At 44.4% G+C, this 19,215-nt stretch overlaps 1 long non-coding RNA gene and 1 other non-coding gene across 3 annotated transcripts; both read left to right on the forward strand.

The window, feature by feature from the left end:
• The first annotated feature begins 471 nt into the window (after nt 1-471).
• Nucleotides 472-18,782, forward strand: LOC144488510 (uncharacterized). Of its 2 annotated transcripts, none has more exons than XR_013496611.1 (5): nt 472-581; nt 10,724-10,858; nt 12,080-12,201; nt 17,617-17,737; nt 18,310-18,781. It is a non-coding gene; the product is annotated as an uncharacterized LOC144488510 (long non-coding RNA). The 2 variants fall into 2 exon arrangements; XR_013496610.1 differs by having other exon boundaries at nt 474-674; nt 18,310-18,782.
• LOC144488512 (small nucleolar RNA SNORD53/SNORD92) lies at nt 16,062-16,135 on the forward strand. Its single transcript, XR_013496613.1, has one exon. It is a non-coding gene; the product is annotated as a small nucleolar RNA SNORD53/SNORD92 (small nucleolar RNA).
• Nucleotides 18,783-19,215: the final 433 nt, after the last annotated feature.

The raw sequence follows: 19,215 nt of genomic DNA on the forward strand, positions 1-19,215 counted from the left end.
CAGTGCCAGGGACCTGGGTTCGATCCCCGAGCTTGGATCACTGTCTGTGCGGCATCTGCATGTTCTCCCCGTGTCTGCGTGGGTTTCCTCCTACAGTCTGAAAGACGTGCTGGTTCAGTGCACTGGCTGTGTTAAATTCTCCCTCAGTGTACCCGAACAGGCACCGGAGTGTGGTGACTTGGAGGTTTTCACAGTATTTTCATTGCATTATTAAAGTAAGTCTATTTGTTACTAATAAATAAACTTTAAACTTTGAATGGTGGGGCAGGTTGGAAGGGCCCAGTGGCCTGTGTGTTGGAAGGGTGTGTGTCTGTCACCCAGCCTCGCTCCGCTCCTCTACTGATTGACATGTGGCGGCCCCGCCACCTCTTCTGATTGACAGCCAATGCCCCGCCCTCTCTGCTGATTGACATGCGGCGGCCCCGCCCTTCCCCGGCAGCGCCGCGCCTGCGCATTCGCCACCACGTGTCCAGGGGCAGCATGGCGGCGGTTGGTGGCGGAGCGGAGAGCAGCGGCGGGGGCTGCGCCTTCTCCCCGGCCGATGTTTGGCGGCGGCCGCATCCGCCTGTGGAACACGCAAGGTGGGGGCCTGAGGCACGAGTACGTGCCTTCCTCGCACCTGAGCGCCACTTGCAGCTGCTTGTCGTGGGCTCCCCCCGCGGCGCCTCCGTCAGGTGAGTGCCAGGCTCAGGCTGCGGCCTAGTCAGCGGCGGCAGCAGCGGGGGGGAGCCGGGGAGGGGGGAGCCGAGGAGGGGGCAGCGGCGGGGGGGGAGCCGGGGAGGGGGCAGCGGCGGGGGGGGAGCCGGGGAGGGGGCAGCGGCGGGAGGGGGCAGCGGCGGGAGGGGGCAGCGGCGGGGGGGAGCCGGGGAGGGGGCAGCGGCGGGGGGGAGCCGGGGAGGGGGCAGCGGCGGGGGGGAGCCGGGGAGGGGGCAGCGGCGGGGGGGAGCCGGGGAGGGGGCAGCGGCGGGAGGGGGCAGCGGCGGGGGGGAGCCGGGGAGGGGGCAGCGGCGGGGGGGAGCCGGGGAGGGGGCAGCGGGGAGCAGATGCGGGCCCAGCAGAGCGGGAGCGGGGTAGTGAGCGGCCTCGGGATGTCTCTCCCTCCACATGCGGCTCCCGACACCCCTGGGTCCGGCCTCTAACCCACACGAGGCGCCCCTGAGTCCGGGGCGGGAGGGGAGGCCGCCACCACGCTTCGAGTTTACTTTCCCTCAAATAATCGGGTTATTTTCTTCCCTCAGAGAAAATCCAACAATTTCCCCACAATTTAAAAAAAACCCTGTCCAAGTTTTAAAATTTAAAAGTGAAATCCAGCTCCCGTTCTCTCCACGTTGGTTCATGTCGAAGGTTTTTTTTTAATAGGTGCCCGCTACAATCTGGTGAGTTTTTGGGTCGGGGGAGAAGGGTCTTTGTGTTTTAATATTAGGAGTAATGTTGGTGTGAGCAATCCGAGGGTCGGTCTCCCCTCACACCCCAGCCAAAAACTGTCTGAAATCTGACTTTAAATGCCAGGTGAGGACCGCCAGAGGAAGAAAGTTCACATCCTTCACCCTCCACGTTTACCCGTTAAACACGCCTGCTTCAGATTTGAGAGAATAAGGAGATTTGGGGAAAATAATGTTATGAGGACATTTACATCTAGTTTTAACATTTTTTTCCTAATAATTTAAATGTTTCTTTGTATTTGCAAGCTCCAATTTAACATCATCAAGGAAAACCTGGCTCTGGATATTTCACTTATTTCCACAAGCAAGGGGCAACACGGTGGCGGAGTGGTTAGTACTGTTGCTTCACAGGACCAGGGACCCGGGTTTGATTCCAGCCTCGGGTGACTGTGGAGTCTGCACGTTCTCCCCGTGTTTTCTCCAACTGCTCCGGTTTCCTCCCACAGTCCGAAAGACATGCTGGTTAGGTGCATTGGCCATGCTAAATTCTCCCTGAGTCAACCCGAACATGCGCCAGAGTGTGGCGACGAGGGGATTTTCACAGTAACTTTGTTGCAGTGTTAATGTAAAGCTACTTCTGACATTAATAATTAAACTTTAAGCTGTGAATGTTAAGCGCTAGTTTTAAAGCTAAAACAATAATAAAAATATAAGAAAGCAAAAGTGATGTCGGAAATCTGAAATAAAAGCAGAAAATGTTGGCATGACTCAACAATCTTAGAACATGTGTAAAAAGAGAAAAAGACAATGTTTCAGATCTGACATTTTTTCTCAGCTCAAAAAAAGTATATTTGATAACGAGCTTCGAGCTGCATACATTCTTCATGACTAATGCTGCTGAAACCACCCATATTTTGAAATCTTTAGACTAAACTCTTCGTCTGTTCTGGGCTGTTCTCTCATCTTCAACCTCTCTAAACTTGGGCTTATCCAAAATATTGCTACTTGCCTCCAGTCTAGCAGTATTTTGTTCACCTTTTCTGTGTTTTCTGACTCATTGGCTTCTGGTCTGCCAACAATTCAAATTAAAAATTATCCTGTTTAAATCCTCCTTAGTCTTTCCAGCCCTTAGTTCATTAATCTCCTCTAACCCTACAATATGACATATTGAAATTTTCCAAGGCGCTTCACAGGAGTGTTAACAGACAGAATTTGGTACAAAGTCATGAGATATTGAGGTAGATGTCTCAAAGCTTGGTCCAAGATCTAGCTTTTTAGTAGTATCTTGGGGAGGTTTTAGAGCTAAGGGTCATCAGTGATGGGAGTGAAATAAAATTGGGCATGTTAAATTGGAAAACTACAGGTCTCTCTCGAGGTGGTAGTGTAGAAGGAAATTAGAGATAGAGAGCTGAGGCCATGGAGGGATTTGATGAGAATTTTAAAAGCAAGACCTGGCTAAACAGGTCAGCAAGCGTACAGATAAATGAGATCTAGTGCAAGTTAGGATTTGGGCAGCTAGAGTTTTGGGAGAGCTTAACTTTACAGAAGTTTGAAACTGGGAGACAGGCCAGCAGTCAAATCTAGAAATGAAAGACCTCGAGGATTTCAGCAGCATATGGTCTGAGGCAGGGGTGGAGTTAGGTGATGCTGTGGAGGTAGAAATAGGCGGTTCTAGTGAAAGTGTGACTGGAAATTCATCTTTGGGTCAGATATCCCACCAAGGTTGCAGACATTCTGGTTCAGCCTTTGAGTGATGCCAAGAGAAGAGGGGAATGGAACCAGTGAACAGGGGAAAGGGCTTTTGACTTAGTGAAGACAATAGATTCTTCAGTTAGATGAAATGTTTCATCCAGTATTCGATGCTGGACAGTCTGACAATTTAGAGACAGTGGAGAGGAGAGAGAGCTGGTGGCAAGGTCAGATGCCATCAGTGTACGCAGAAAAACGGACTCTCTTTCGGATAATGTCATCAAGGGGCAATCTGTGGGGGAGAAATAGAAGGGGATCAGGGGTAAATCCGTGGCAGACACCAGAAATAACACTGCAGGAGTGGGAAGAGAATCTGTTGGGTGACCTCAACTTTATTGAAGGTAGAAACTGGAAGACAGGCCAGGAGTCTGGAGTTTGCACGTTCTCCCTGTGTCTGAGTGGGTTTCCTGCGGGTGCTCCAGTTTCCTCCCACAGTCAAAAACTCCGGTTAGGTGGATTGGCCGTGCTCAGTTGCCCCTTAGTGTCAGGGAGATTAACAGGGTAAATACGTGGGATTACGGGGATAGGGCCTGGGTGGAATTGTTGTCGGTGCAGACTCAATGGGCCAAATGGCGCCTCACTGCACTGTGGATGTTCTATGATTCTCTAAGTCAAATCTACAACTGGAATCAGATGAGTTCAATACCATGAGCAAAATTAAAGGGAATGTATTGATGTGGATAGAGAACTGGCTGGCAGACTGGAAGCAGAGATTGGGAATAAACGGGTCCTTTTTCAGAGTGACAGGCAATGACTAGTGGGGTACCGCAGGTTCAGTGCTGGGACCCCTGCTGTTCACAATACGCATTAATGATTTTGACAAAGGAATTTGAATGCAATATCCAAATTTGCAGATAACACGGAGCTGGGTGTCAGTGTGTGCTGTGAGAAGGATGCTAAGAGGCTGCAGAGTGACCTGGACAAGCTGACTGAGTGGGAAAATACTTGGCAAATGCAATATAATGTGGATAAATGCAAGGTTATCCACTTTGGCAAAAACAAGAAGGAAGACTATCTAAATGGTGGCAGTTTTGGAAAAGGGGAAATACAACTTGACTTGGGTGTCATGGTGGAGCAGTCGCTGAAGGTGGTCATGTAGGTACAGCAGGCGGTGAGGAAAGCTAATGGCATGCTGGCTTTCATAGCAAGAGGATTTGAGTAAAGATGTCTCACTGTAGTTATGTAGGGCCTTGGTGAGACCATATCTTGAGTATTGTGTGCAGTTTTGGTCTCCTAATCTGAGGAAGGGCATTCTTGCTATTGAGGGAGTCCAGCGAAGGTTCACCAGACTGATTCCTGGAATGGCAGGACTGACATGAGAGATTGGATCGAGTGGGCTTGTACTCACTGGAATTTAGAAGAATGAGAGAGGATCTCATAGAAACATATAAAATCCTGATGGAACTGGATAGGTTAGATGTGGGAAGGATGTTCCTGATGTTGGGGCAGTGCAGAACGCGGAGTCACAGTCTAAGAATAAGGGTTAAGCCATTTGGGACTGAGATGAGGAAGAACTTATTCACTCAGAGTTGTGAACCTGTGGAGTTCTCTACCACAGAAAGCTGTTGGGGGCAGTTTGTTAGATATGTTCAAGAGGTAATTGGACGTAGCCCTTGTGGCTAAAGCGATCAGGGGTTATGGAGAGAAAGTGGGGACGGGATACTGAAAGTGCATGATCAACCATCATATGTTGTTTCGCCATGCTGAATTAACACGAGTGTCAGGGGGATTAGCTGGGTAAATGTGAGGGGTTACGGGAATGGGGCATGGGTGGGATTGTGGTCGGTGCAGGCTTGATGGGCCGAATACCACCTCCTGCACTGTAGGGATTCTATGGTTCTATGAATGGTGGTGCAAGCTTGATGGGCCAAATGGCCTACTCACACACCTATTTTCTATGTTTCAACCCCACTGAGCTGGAGGACAGTACGATATTGGGAAGATAATTCTGGCCTCACCATTAACAGCATTATCTTCAGCTGTCTCGCTACTGATCCAGTCGAATTCCCTCTCTCTTTTGGCCGGCACAGTGGTTAGCATTGCTGCATCCCAGCATCGGGCACCTTGGTTCAGTTCCTGGTGTGGGTCACTGTCTGTGCAGAGTCTGCACGTTCTCCCTGTGTGCGTTGGTTTCCTCCGGGTGCTCCAGTTTCCTCCCACAGTCCAAAGATGTGCTGGTTAGGTGCATTGGCCATGCTAAATTCTCTGTGTACCTGAACAGGTGCCAGAGTGTGGCGACTAGTGGATTTTCACAGTAACTTCATTGCAGTGTTAATGTAAGCCGACTTGTGACACTAATAAATAAACTAAATTTCTTTCTCACCACACACCTGCTGCTTAAAATCTATCTCTGATCAAGTTGTAGGTCACCTAAATCTTATTTTTGTGTCTCAGTATGTCTTGTCTGTTTGTGCTCCTGTGAGCCATCTTTAGGACAGTTTAATCAAGGCCATCAAGGGATTTGAACTTGAAAATTGAAATTGAGGCACTGGTGAGCTGGGAAATAATGAAGGCCATTGAGCACAGGAATGAATGGGGCACGATATGAGTTAGGATGCAGGCAGCAAAGTGGCTCTTTATTTAGAATCATGGAAACCCTACAGTGCAGAAGGAGGCCTTTCAGCCCATTGAGTCTGCACCAACAACAATCCCACCCCAGGCCCTATCCCCACACATTTACTCCGCTAATCCCTCTAACCTACACATGCTGGGACATTAAGGGGCAGTTTAGCATGGCCAATCAACCTAACCCGCACACCGTTGGAGGAAACCAGAGCACCCGGAGGAAACCCACGCAGACACTGGGAGAACGTGCAAACTCCACACAGACAGTCACCCAAGCCGAGAATCAAACCCAGGTCCCTGGAGCTGAGAGGCAGCTGTGCTAACCATTGTGCTACCGTACTGCTCCAAATGAAGTTTGGTAAGGCTGTTGTGAGGCTCAGTAATTTTACTGCAATAAAGGGATTCTGTCAGTAACCAAGTTTGATGGTAGGATATCCATCATTGGAATAATTGACAGCGGGTAACAAGCATCGATGCTAGTTTCAGCACAATGTAGGTTGAAACAGGTAATATTGTAGATGTGGGATTAGGCGATTTTAGTGATGAAGAGGATACAGAGTGAGATGTTCAGGCCCTGGTCAAGTATGATGGTAAGATCAAAATAGTCTGTTTCAATCAGATCAGGAAAGGGACTGGAATTGTTGGCTTGGGAATGACGTTTCTGGCTAAGGCTGAAATCAAGGGCTTTCCGATGCGTAATACCTAAACTGTACAACTCGTCCAGGACTGGATGTCAGAAAAGCACTTTGGTATTCCATAGTGAAGTGACAAGGTAGAGCTGGGTATCATCAAGTGATGTGGAGATGCCGGAGTTGGACTGGGGTAAACACAGTAAGAAGTCTCACAACACCAGGTTAAAATCCAACAGGTTTATTTGGTAGCAAATACCATAAGCTTTCGGAGCACTGCCCCTTTGTCAGATGGTGTGGAAATGTGGAACCTGCTTTGAGGAGAGGCTGGTTCGGCTGAGGCTGTCTTCCTTAGAGCAGAGAAGGCCAAGAGGGCGCCTGATCGAGGTGTACAAAATTGAGGAACATAGGGTAGATAGGAAGGAACTTTTCCCCTTAGTCGTAGGGTCAGTAACCGTGAAGCACAGATTTAAGGGAAGGGGATTTGAGGAAAAACTTTCACCCAGTGGGTGATGGCTATCTGGAATCCACTGCCTCAAAGGATGGTAGAGGTGGGGACCCTCAACATTTAAGCATTTCGGTGAGCAGTTGAAACACCATAGCATTCAAAGTCACCGACCAGGTGCTGGAAAATGGGACTCGGATAGGTGTCTGATGGTCAGTGCAGTAAGATGTGCTGAAGGGCTTCTATTTGTACTGTAAAACTCTGACTCATGGGGCTGAACTGGATGTGTTTTTTACAAAGTAGTTTATTGGGTGGTTGGTGGAGTGGTGGGAGTTACATGAGGCTTTCTCAAAGGTTATAGTTGTGGGTATTTAGTAATTTACCAAAGACATGTTTTTACAGCAATTTTGGTGTGCGGTTTTAATAAATCCCGGGGGTTTTGATTAGAATTTTATGGGTAAAATTCTGTGCATGGGGAAATTATATTCTGATATAAAATCTGGCATTTTTCCTGGAAAATGGGGTATTAAGTAACCAGCAACTTAATCAGCACTGGTTGTCTTGTCCATAATTCTGGGAGGGGAAGACTGGGTTGACTTGGACTTGCAGTCCAAAGATTCTAGTGTAGTTACACTGCGGGGGAGGGGGGGGGCGGTGAGGAACTATCTAAATGCTTTTTAAAAGATAAAATTGTACCCGCCTCTACTACTACCTCTGCAGCTTGTTCCAGACACACACCACCCTCTGTGAGAAAAAATTGCCCCTCTGGACACTTTTGTATCTCTCCCCTCTCACCGTAAACCTGTGCCCTCTAGTTTTAGACTCCCCTACCTTTGGGAAAAGATATTGACTATCTACCTTGTTGATGCCCCTCATTATTTTATAGACCTCTATAAGGTCACCCCTCAGCCTCCTACGTTCCAGAGAAAAAAGTCCCAGTCTATCCAGCCTCTCCTTTATAACTCAATCCATCAAGTCCCGGTAGCATCCCAGTAAATCTTTTCTGCACTCTTTCTAGTTTAATAATATCCTTTCTATAATAGGGTGACCAGAATTGCACACAATATTCCAAGTGTGGCCGTACCAATGTTTTGTACAACTTCAACAAGACGTCCGAACTCCTGTATTCAATGTTCTGACCAATGAAACCAAGCATGCTGAATGCCTTCTTCACCACTCTGTCCACCTGTGTCTCCACTTTCAAGGAGCTATGAACATGTGCCCCTAGCTCTCTTTGTTCTGTAACTCTCCCCAACACCCTACCATTAACTGAGTAAGTCCTGCCCTGGTTCAATCTGCCAAAATGCATCACCTCGCGGAGAGTTTCAAACACTCCTTTGGACGACTCTACACATAGACACATTCCAAATGACTATCCGAACTTTCGAAAGAGAGCTGCTATCCTAAGCAAAAAGCCCTATTGTGGCAGAAACAGGCTTAATTTATATGTGCTTAATTTATATGTACTCAATTGTCACCCGTCAGCTTGGCAGAAATAATATGCTCAAAAATCAAATGCAGAACATTGTATTCATGCTAATACCTTGGGGATCCCTTCATGGGTGGATGCCAGTTTAAAGCAGTTTGAACCAACTTTGTCTCTTGAGTGTAAGTACAATGCGATATTAGTTATAAAAACAGAAAATGCTGCAAAAAGCTCAGTAGACCTGGCAGCAGTTGTGGAAGGGGAAACAGTTAATGTTTCAAATCCGTGTGCCCAGTTCTAAAGCGGAGTCATGTTGGATTCAGCTCTGTTTTTCTGCTGAGTTTTTTCTCTACTTTCGGTTTCAATTTCAGATTTCTAGCATCCACAGTTTGCTGCTTTGATCGCAATGATATTGACTCCAAAACAAAACACTGCAAATGCTGGAAATCTGAAAGAAAAACAGCTGGAATGAGTTGGAATTTAGAAGGATGAGTGGCGGGGGGGGATCTTACAGGATACTGCGAGGCCTGAATAGAGTGGACGTGGAGAGGATGTTTCCACTAGTAAGGAAAACTAGAACCAGAGAACACCATCTCGGGCTGAAGGGACAATCCTTTAAAACAGAGATGAGGAGGAATTTCTTCAGCCAGAGAATGGTGAATCTGTGGAACTCTTTGCCGCAGAAGGCTGTGGAGGCCGGGTCATTGAGTGTCTTTAAGACAGAGATAGGTTCTTGATTGATAAGGGGATCAGGGGTTATGGGAAAAAGGCAGGAGAATGGGGATGAGAAAAATAGCAGCCATGATTGAATGGCGGAGCAGACTCGATGGGCCGAGTGGCCTAATTCTGCTCCTATGTCTTATGGTCTAAATCATCAGCAGGTCTGGAGAGGGAAACAGTTAAAATTTCACATTGTTCTGATGTAACCCGGCTTGTTCAGTGTCCTGATCAACATTTCAGTGATGTAAACATAGCATTTGTTTAAGTTTCACTATGAACCTATCTCCTTTTAGTGTCAATCTGAGGTCCATGCTTCATATGAAGTGTTCTAATAACTGGGATTTTCCATGGTTATAGATTTGAGAGTAGAACTGAGCTTTTCAAGCAGTCATCTTGAAGTATTGAGCTTCAGTGTTCAGATTTTGTTTGGTTTGGCACTTCCATTCTTGTTTGTTTTTTGTATCATTTATTGGCGCGAATTGCTGCCAGTTATCTTTTCATTTGATAATTCTTTGGATCTTAACTTGGATTGAAGCTAGACTAGTGGTTTGAAAATAACAGGGAATTAATGTTTTACCAGAAAGCAATAACAACTGATTTACAGAAGAATCATGCCCTCCTTTTTTCATGTTTTTTTTCTGGCTAATTCTCTGATTTCAAAGGCTGCGCACTCAACAGGTACATGCATGTACCTATTAGGGTCTTTTTATAGCACTTCAGTAACAAGAACTGGAAATGTTTAGCTTTTAAAGTATATGGCATAGAATCTAAGAATATCTCTATTCTAAAACATCTAGCCGAGCTTCAGTGCTCTTTCAGATTTTTCCACTTCAAATCTTTACATTTAGCTTTTTAATTCATACCTGGATAGTTTTAATTGAACAATGTTTTCAAAAAGAATCAAAAGATAGCTTTGTTCCTTGGGAATAAAACAGCAATTGTGGAGGGCTCTATCTGTGGCAGCATGGAAGAAAGTTACAAATGGAGGAGTAGGGAGTGAGTACAAGTGGCCTGTAGACATCCCAAGTATTCCTGGGTGCAAGAATGAAACACATGCATCTGTTCCTACAAGTTTAATCTGTATTGTGACTTCAGCTCACCTTGGACTTGGCTGAAAGTGGTACCAACTGAGTCAAACTGACACAATGGGGTTGCTGCACTTTGTCTTGATAGCTTAGATGGATGTGTATCTCCAACAGGACTTGGGTTGTCTGGAGATGAAGAAAGAGAAAGCAGGCAAAACAGATTGACATTTCCAATGTTTGTATGATTAAATTAACAAGAAATATTGTTCTCTCCATCTTAGTCCTTCAATCTCTTTTCCTCCATTCTTCCTCATCCAAAAGATGGTATGAAGTGGAGATGCCGGAGTTGGACTGGGGTGGGCACAGTAAGAAGTCTCAACACCAGGTTAAAGTCCAACAGGTTTATTTGGAATCACGAGCTTATGGAACACTGCTCCTTCATCAAGTGAGTAACTGAGCTGATGAAGGAGCAGCGCTCCGTAAGCTCGTGATTCCAAATAACCCTGTTGGACTTTAACCTGGTGTTGTGAAAAGATGACATGCTGAAGTTACTGTAGATTCTTCCTTGCTGGCAGGACGCACTTTTGAAATTTTCACCTAAGTAGAAATCCTTCCAAAATGTCTTATCGGGTTATAATGACCAAAGGCTTTGGCTCCAACCTAAACTTGGACCCCGGTTGGGAAACGGGGACAATAATCTTGTGTTAAATAATCGTTTGAACAGCGCACATGAAATTCCCAAGTGAAAGAGTACCCAATTTGTTTTCTCTTCCCCTTTTCAGGAAGGTCCTCAGACGAAAAAGAGGAGATCAGAAGATGTGAAAGGTGATGACGAATTAGATCTATTGGCTATTGGTACAGCGGTTGGTAGCATCTTGTTATACAGCATAGTAAAGGGAGAACTACAGAGTAAGCTGGTAAGATACTGATTTTTAATGTTGCATTGGGTGAAATGATGGGTATTTCAGAATTGGATGGGTATACATGTTACTAAGAATACTTGATGAAAATTAATGGGGAGAGTGGGGCACATTAATATGTGTATCTATACATTAAAATGCCCGTTTGGCTTCAGTTTAATTCCATGTAATGTCATTTACCAGAACGTATTGAGTTGACTAGTTAACTGAACTGCTTAGTCTTAACCAAAAGTAGAGTTTTACTCATGCCAATCAGTTTTATGTTGAATTAATGCCATTTAATAGATGACCTATGAACTATATTTTCCAAGTTTAGAGCAGCTATAAATTTGTATTATTACATAGCCTAATAATTTGTTTATTTTCAGAATGCTGTAGTCAAAAAGTGCACCAATAAAATATGTTCAGAATTTTATATCTGTGGTGGGACTAACACTTTATGTTCCAGTTCTTTCTATCTTGCCCAGAAGATTAATTTGTCATATCAAGAAAAGCACTACATACAACCAGCTGCAACTTACTTTCTTAAGCCATGGAAGTTATTCAATTTGATCTTGAAATTTTGTTTAAAGATACCTGGTGCCAGTATCACTAAATATGCAATAATAGGTTTATATTCCTGGGACCAAACTTGGCGACTCGACTCATTAACAGTATATTTTATCATTTGGATTAGGCAGTGCTGTGGAATGGTCCGAATTGAGGCATTTTGCCTCCTGATATTCAGCAATCTGAATTGGTTCTTGTCCTGTAGTTACTGCGAGCAGTAACTCTGGTTACCTCGGCATCCAGAGTGAGCTAATAGTTGTTGTTCTGACCCACTGGTGGCGGATGGGATAATAGGACCAGTGGCATGTGCTTTGAAACTTGAGGGAAATTATATTTTTCAAGAGCTAGTTTCTTTGTTCAGGAAAAAGGAAAATTGTTTTTTTCCAATTGTGGATACTTCTGCTGCCATCAGACTTGAATGGCCCTACCTTATACTAAGTCGATCTTTCTCTACATCCTAGCTTTGGCTTAGCACCATATTTTTGTCTGTATAGCGTGCAAGAAGCAATACTTTTCACTGTATACCACTACATGTGACAATAAATCAAATTAAGCTGTGTTCACTTTTGGTACAGTTCCAGCTCAAATGAAATTCTTAATTGGAAATCCTGTGTTTATAAAAATCATCCTTAAACAACTTCTTAACTATAGTCTTTTTATGCATTTCAGGGTGGTGGACATGACAGTAAAGTAAATTGTGTGCGGTGACATCCAGAAAATGATTGCCTCCATAGCTGCTCAGATGACAAGCACATAGTGGAATGGAGTGTGCCAACAGGGAAAGTAAAATGGTTAGTACAGAAGTCTGGTTCACAGGCTGTGAAGTTTTCTCCTTTTTCTTCTCCCCCTCCCAAATTTTTCTTCTCTCTCCTTCCCAAAGGAAAGCCTAAATGACGACTTGTCTCGTCACATTCAGACGAACGAGCCTGGCAGGTCATTTGGTTGACATTCCATGATTTCTTCCACTATTGATTCAGTAACAACGCTGTACGTACTTCATTTCCACAAAGCTGGTTCTGCTGCCACAAGGCTCTCATTTGGCAGCGAGATGAATGCAGTTCTTCTGATATGCATTGTCGGAGCACTCATCAGTGAATATGCTATTTTGAAAGCTGGTGCCATATTTTCATGGACCATCTAATTGTCTTCACTAATTCAGAGTCTATCGTGAAATACATATGTAAGTTACAAGAAGCAGCCATTGTCTTTAATCTTGCATTGTCTGCTATTTTGTGAACAAAATACATTAATAACTGATATTTTAAATTTATAACCAATGAGACTGTATTTACATTTTAATCTTCAAAACTGAATGAAGTTGAGGTGTTAAGCCTAGAACAAAGTTTTTTGCTGTATGCCCATAGCCAGCAGTGTTGATTATTGGAATGGTTTGCACCAGCTCCATTGGGCCATTGTTCATATTTGGTGTTGGTAATTCACATGTGGAATTTTGTTTGTGAAATAAAGTGCTCACTTGTGATTAAAAGCCAGAATTCTGGTTGTTTTCCCCAGTGCCATTGTAAACTTAAGGCTGCTGGAAATGTTGCAGTGCAGACTAAGAATCAATCTTGTAACTTCCCTGCTTCACGTAGTTACATACTGGGCCTACAGCATTGTCACCCATTCCCTTGCATACTTTTGAGATATTCATGTTTTGGAATTGGGAAGAAGCAATCAAAAGCTAGGAGTTTTCTCAAAGGGCTGCTTCAGACTGGCATGTAGATTGCGTCATTGAAGTAACTTACCAAGTAATGTATTTAAAGGGAATGGTAGCATATTAGTCTAGAGGCCTGGACTAATGATCTCGAGACAAGAATCCAAATCCCACCAAGGAAGCTGGAGAATTTAAACTCGTTAATAGTTGCAGAAAATTAACCCTTGCATTATTGTACACAACTAGGAGCAGGAGTAGGGCTTCGAGCCTGCTCCACCATTTCATGCGATCATGGCTGATTTAATCTCAGCCTCAACTCTACTTTCCTGTCCATTCATCATGGCCCTCCAAACCCTTACTAAAAATCTGTCGACCTCTTCCTTAAATTTACTCAATGTCCCGACATCCGCCACTCTCTCGGGTGGTGAATGCCACAGAGTCACGATCCTTTGAGAGAAGTAATTTTTCCTCATCTCTGTTTTAAATCTCCCTCCCCATATTGTAAAACCATGACCTCCTGCTCTAGATTCCCTGCAAGAGGAAACATCCACTCCATGTCTGCTTTGTCAGTCCCTGTTATCAGCTTGTACATCTCAGTTAGAGATCTCATTCTTCTGAAGGAGTATTGGCCTAAACTGCCCAACCTCTCTTTGTAAGACAAACCTCTCATTTCTGGAATCAAATCTTGTGGTGTAGGAAACGCATTGCAAATTTGCCAGGGTACATTTAATGGGACTGATCGGAAGAACATGTGAACAGTGTACCATTCAGCGATAAAGCATGTTCCGCAATTCAGTTAGAACAGAGTCACACATGCTTCGATGCTTTTCCAACATTGCATTAGTACCCGTGCACCAGTTTTTAGATTTGTGTACATGGATATCGAATTCCCTTTGCTCCCTACCCCAGTGTTCATGAATAAATTATTCATATTTATCTATCGCAGATCCAAGTGTGTAACCTTACACTTGCTCACATTAAACTGTGTCATAGCTTTTCACAGAGCCAGTCTTTTGTGCTCCCACCATTACAGTTTATAGCTCTTAAATTAATGTTATCTAATTTAAGTCCATAATATACATGGTGAAAAGCTGAGGTCACATTACAGATTCCTATGCAATGATATTTTACACATGTGGCAGTTCATTGCCTGGTGCTTGCAAAACTGAAGAAAAGGTATTGGGGTTGCTAGTTTCCATGAAAAATCGGCAGATATTTTCTTCCAGGCCTCTTTAATTCCTGTATTCAGATTTGGGGAACTTGGCTGATTTGTGTGTTAGACTGGCTCTTCAGAAATAACTTCCCCAATCCAGTTAATGATGAATGAATACCACTTTTCTGAAGTTTGATTATTCTACAAGTGAATCTTTGCTTGAAGTTTATAATCAATTCTTTTGTAACAGCCAAGATATGGCCACGGTTCCTTTGACCGTGACAGTTCCCATCTCCTTCTGTTGGTTACGCAGTCCTTTGTGTGGTGGTAAATTCTCAGGAGTTCAGTTGCTCGCATTGGTTCCCCCAGAAGTTTGCAGGTTTTTGTTGTGATAGTTAAACCAGAGAGTATCCCCGAGATGTGAACCATTTCTGAAAATAAATCATTTGACTGGATCTGCAATGTATATAACATGCACAGCACAACTGGCAAGTGTTTGTTGTTCTATGACTTGTCTTCAGAACCTGAGACACTTGTGAATCACTCCTGAGAGTTGCGGTGGCTGTGGGGGGCAGGTAGCGACACGATTGGTTGTGCTTTAGGAAAATTGGGACAGAGAAATGTTTCCTTAACTGAATGCATTCTCTCAGTCCTAAATAGCAAAGTTCATTGCTCGCTTAAGGTGCCTCTTTCTCAGATGTTTAAAATACACCTGATTTATGGCCATCTGAGCACACTGCTGGTAAATGGAATTAAAATGAATTGTGTACCATCGTTGAAACTAACTGAGGTTTTTATCGTGGAGGCCCAGTGCTTGCAGCATCTTCAACTTGACAGTCTTAAACAGTTTCTGAAAAAACTGGAAAGGGTGGAAATGGTAAATATCTGTGTGTGACTTCTACAAAGTTAAAGCTGCTTGCTTTGTGAGTTGATGTCTGATTCTAGAGATTAAATTGGAATTAAAGGCTGTGTCTTTTTGTGGCTTGAATGTTTGAAATTGTATCTGAGACACAAGACAGCTTCATAAATTAGTAAGTACTGTATCACACTATGTATTTTATGGAGTATATGTTTTTACGGCCTCGACTCCCTTTTTGTGCCATTTCTCTATTCCTTGATCTCAGATGTTAGAATTTGAATTCAATTTTTTAAACCCTGGAATTCAAAATCTACTGATGACCATGAAACCGTTGTCGATTGTCAGAAAAACCCGATCTGATTTGCTAATGCCCTTTCGGAAGGAAATCTGCCATCCTTACCTGGTGTGGCCTACATGTGACTCCAGAGCCACAGCAACGTGGTTGACTCTCAACTGCCCTCTGAAATGGCCTAGCAAGCCACTCAGTTCAAGGGCAACGAGGGATGGGCAATAAATGCTGGCCAGCCAGTGACACCCATGTCCCACGAATGAATTTTTAATAAAAATGAAATATTTGGTTCTTGGGTTTCTTCTGGTTACCATTTTGGTACTTTGAGTTTAAGATTACTTACTGGGCATTACCTGTGCCATGTGACATTTTCTTAAACCTCCTTTTGACAATGGTATCACATGTCCAAGGAGATCATTGTTGATTTACATTAAACTGTGACGATTTTTCAGAATGCACACCCCACCAGCGCACTTTGTGTTATCAGTATTGATTAGATTTGTTTTGAATGATAGCAGAATCTAGTCTGGCATTAAAATGATGGAACAAGCAAATGCGTGAAGTTTCTGTGCAATGGGGTGTCAGGGGTGGTGGGAGGGAAGGTTAGTGGAAGTTCTCAATCTTGTCACATAAACGAATAGCTGTATCTCTTGAGCACAGTTTACTCTTTACACCAAAGCAGGGTTTCCAGAAGTCTTGCTGTGATGATTTGTTAAGGTTTCGCTGTTTTGCTGACAAACCTGACGACACATCCTTGGCTGTCTGAGCAAGCTGGCTAATCCCTCGATTTGCTTTGGTGATGAGTAGCCATTCAGGGTTAATTTAAAACAAAATGATAACCTTGCAGATGAAATGATGATTGTGTTTGTGTGACTGCCTGCCTTCCAAAATTGGCCCCTTCATTACTGTTACCCCTTCACCCTAATGTGCAGAAAATAAATAATACTATTTTATGCTATGTTGGTGGTGTAATTTTAATTAGATTCAACCTCAGTCATGGGAAGTCTCCCTCAATACTCTTGACAATAAAATAAAAGCAAAATATTGAGGTAAATAGAAAATTCTGGAAAAATTCAGCAGGTCTAGTAGCATCTGTGAAGAGAGAGAAACAGCATTAATGCTTCAAGTCCAACATCACTCTTCTTCCAAACTCTTAGACCATGTGGGCACAGCTATGATAGATAGCTCAGTGACGCATACAAGCTCTTGGGTGAAGAATGTTCCCTTGTGTGAGATAGCAGAGGGCTGCTTCCATCTATCGCATTGTGCCCCCAGTGGATCTTAAATTTGATGCAGGGCACAGAGAGGAAGAAATCAGCATAATTCGAATGGGTTCTAGAGAAACAATTGGCTGCTTTATATTGGAATTCTGTAAAGTATATTAAGTGACACATTGGTTTTCCTGACCTTAGCTCCAGTTTGAAGAATTGCTGGTTTCATGACGGTGTTTGAGACTTTAAGCAGTTATATTGCAAGAGGTGCTTGGTCCAAGCAGGGGAAGACAAACTGCAAGCTAAACATGTCCAGGTGTAAAGTGATTAAAAATCAATGCTTAGATGCCCAGGGAGAAAGGAAGAGAGTTGAGCACTAAATCTAGCACGTAAAATCAATCTATTTGTAAGCGTCTTTGAAATGAAACCCTGTGTGAAAAAGTTCTGTTTAATAATACTTGGAGTATTATGAACAACTGTGGGCACCAACCACACCTAATGTAGTGCATATTGATCTTGGAGGGAGCGCAGTGTAGATTTGCCAAAATGATGCCTGGACTCTGAGGATTAAGCTGAGGAGTGATTGTACAAACTCGGGTTGTATTCTAATGAATTTAGAAGTTTATGGGATGATTCAGTTGACATTTTCAAGATGTGGGGGGAGTAGATAATACTAAACTATTTCTGTTGACTGGAGAGTATAGGAATGTGTGGCGTTATAGTATTAAAAATTAGAGCCACACATTTCAGTAGTGAAATCAGGAAACAGTTCAGTCAAAGAGTGATGGGAGTTTGGAAGGTCCCTCCACAAATGGCTAGATCAGTTACTGAGGTTGATAGATTTTTTAAAAAATTGAGTTCTGCATCATTGAATGGTGAAAATGCTTGAGGGGGGCTAAATGACCTACATCCTCTCTCCCCAAGCCCCAGTTGAAAATTAATCAGAAGAATTTGTTAATTTCTATAGTGTTGCAGCTTTATCTACATGTGCAACGTTAAACCTAAAACACATGTTTCTTCCCCCCTCCCCTCCCAAACAGCAAATGGAAAGCTGAGAAAGGCAGCGTCAGTTGTCTTTGTCTCAGCCCCGATGGAAAGATGTTGCTATCAGCGGGCCGTGGCATCAAACTATGGGACCTGGAGACCAAAGAAGTGTACAGGGTGAGTACTTAAAACTCTGCTTCTGTGCAGTTTGCATTGAGTTGTAATTTATTTGTGCCACAAGTGGTTTCTAATTTGGAAACACGTTTTGTATAGTGGGAGGATGACCAGGCTCCTGCTTTCTTTCCACAAGTCCCTATATTTTCCTCTGCTTCAAATATTAATTCAATGTTCCCTAAAAAGATCCTTCCCTCAACCAGTACCTGGGTCAAAGCATTCAGTCTTCCAACAGCCCTACTGAAAAGAAACATTTTTGCTCTTTTTGGCTTTGAATTGATGACCCCTGATCCTCGTCAACAAGAGAAAGCAATCTTATTCCATTGTTCTTATCAAAACTCTTCCTAGTTCCAAGCACCTTTTAATTCTCCTTTGCTTCCTGCTCCAGTGCAGTAAGTTCCATTAATACATCTCTCCATTGCTGTAGCTTCCAACTCTGGCAGAATCCTGACTGTCTAGTGGCTTTGCAATTTCCATAATGTGCTCAAAACTGCACGCAATAGAACCATTGCTGGCTTTGAATTTATCATTGCTTCTTTACTCCTAAAATTCACATATCAATGCTCGATCACAAGCTGCCGTTGGGTTTACTACGAGAGGGTAAGCCCGTGCCACCAGTTGTCTCTGCGAGGGTACAGAGATGGGCCTTCTTGCTAGCTGCGTACAACTACTCCTTGCAGCATTGGCCAGGGAGGCAAATATCGAATGGGGGTGAACTCAGCTGCCTTCCTCTTCCGCAGACCGTCCTGTCAACACTTGTACAACAAGAAATAATGATGTTGCGCCTGCTCAAGACATTGCCGGCCTCAGGCACCCATCTGAAAACTTGAACTGAGAGAGACCCACTACTATCAAAAGTACAAGTTTGGCATTATGATAAGTCAGAGCAACTCAGACCCTACCTATTGCATAGGACAGAGATATAGTCAGGGTGACGTGTTGTTGTGGGGGGCTCGTGTAATAGTGCCACCCTGGGGTAATGGCTTTTGCTACAGGAGATGCACACCCTGGACAAAGTAGGATGAAAACATTGGCCCAAAGCTGTGTCAAGTGGCCAGGCATTGCCAAAGGTCAAAAGAATGGTCAGCCCCTCCTGCTCCTTCCTCCCCCCCTCCTTCCCCCGACCCTCCTTCTCCCCCCCCTACTTCTCCCCCCCCCTACTTCTCCCCCCCCCCTACTTCTCCCCCCCCCTACTTCTCCCCCCCCCCTACTTCTCCCCCCCCCCTACTTCTCCCCCCCCCCCTACTTCTCCCCCCCCCCTACTTCTCCCCCCCCCCCCTACTTCTGCCCCCCCCCTACTTCTGCCACCCCCTACTTCTGCCCCCCCCTACTTCTCCCCCCCCCCTACTTCTCCCCCCCCCTACTTCTCCCCCCCCCTACTTCTCCCCCCCCCCTACTTCTCCCCCCCCTACTTCTCCCCCCCCCCCCTACTTCTCCCCCCCCCCCTACTTCTCCCCCCCCCCTACTTCTCCCCCCCCCCC

Source organism: Mustelus asterias, unplaced genomic scaffold, assembly GCF_964213995.1.
Source record: "Mustelus asterias unplaced genomic scaffold, sMusAst1.hap1.1 HAP1_SCAFFOLD_1622, whole genome shotgun sequence".
Classification (NCBI taxonomy): domain Eukaryota; kingdom Metazoa; phylum Chordata; class Chondrichthyes; order Carcharhiniformes; family Triakidae; genus Mustelus; species Mustelus asterias.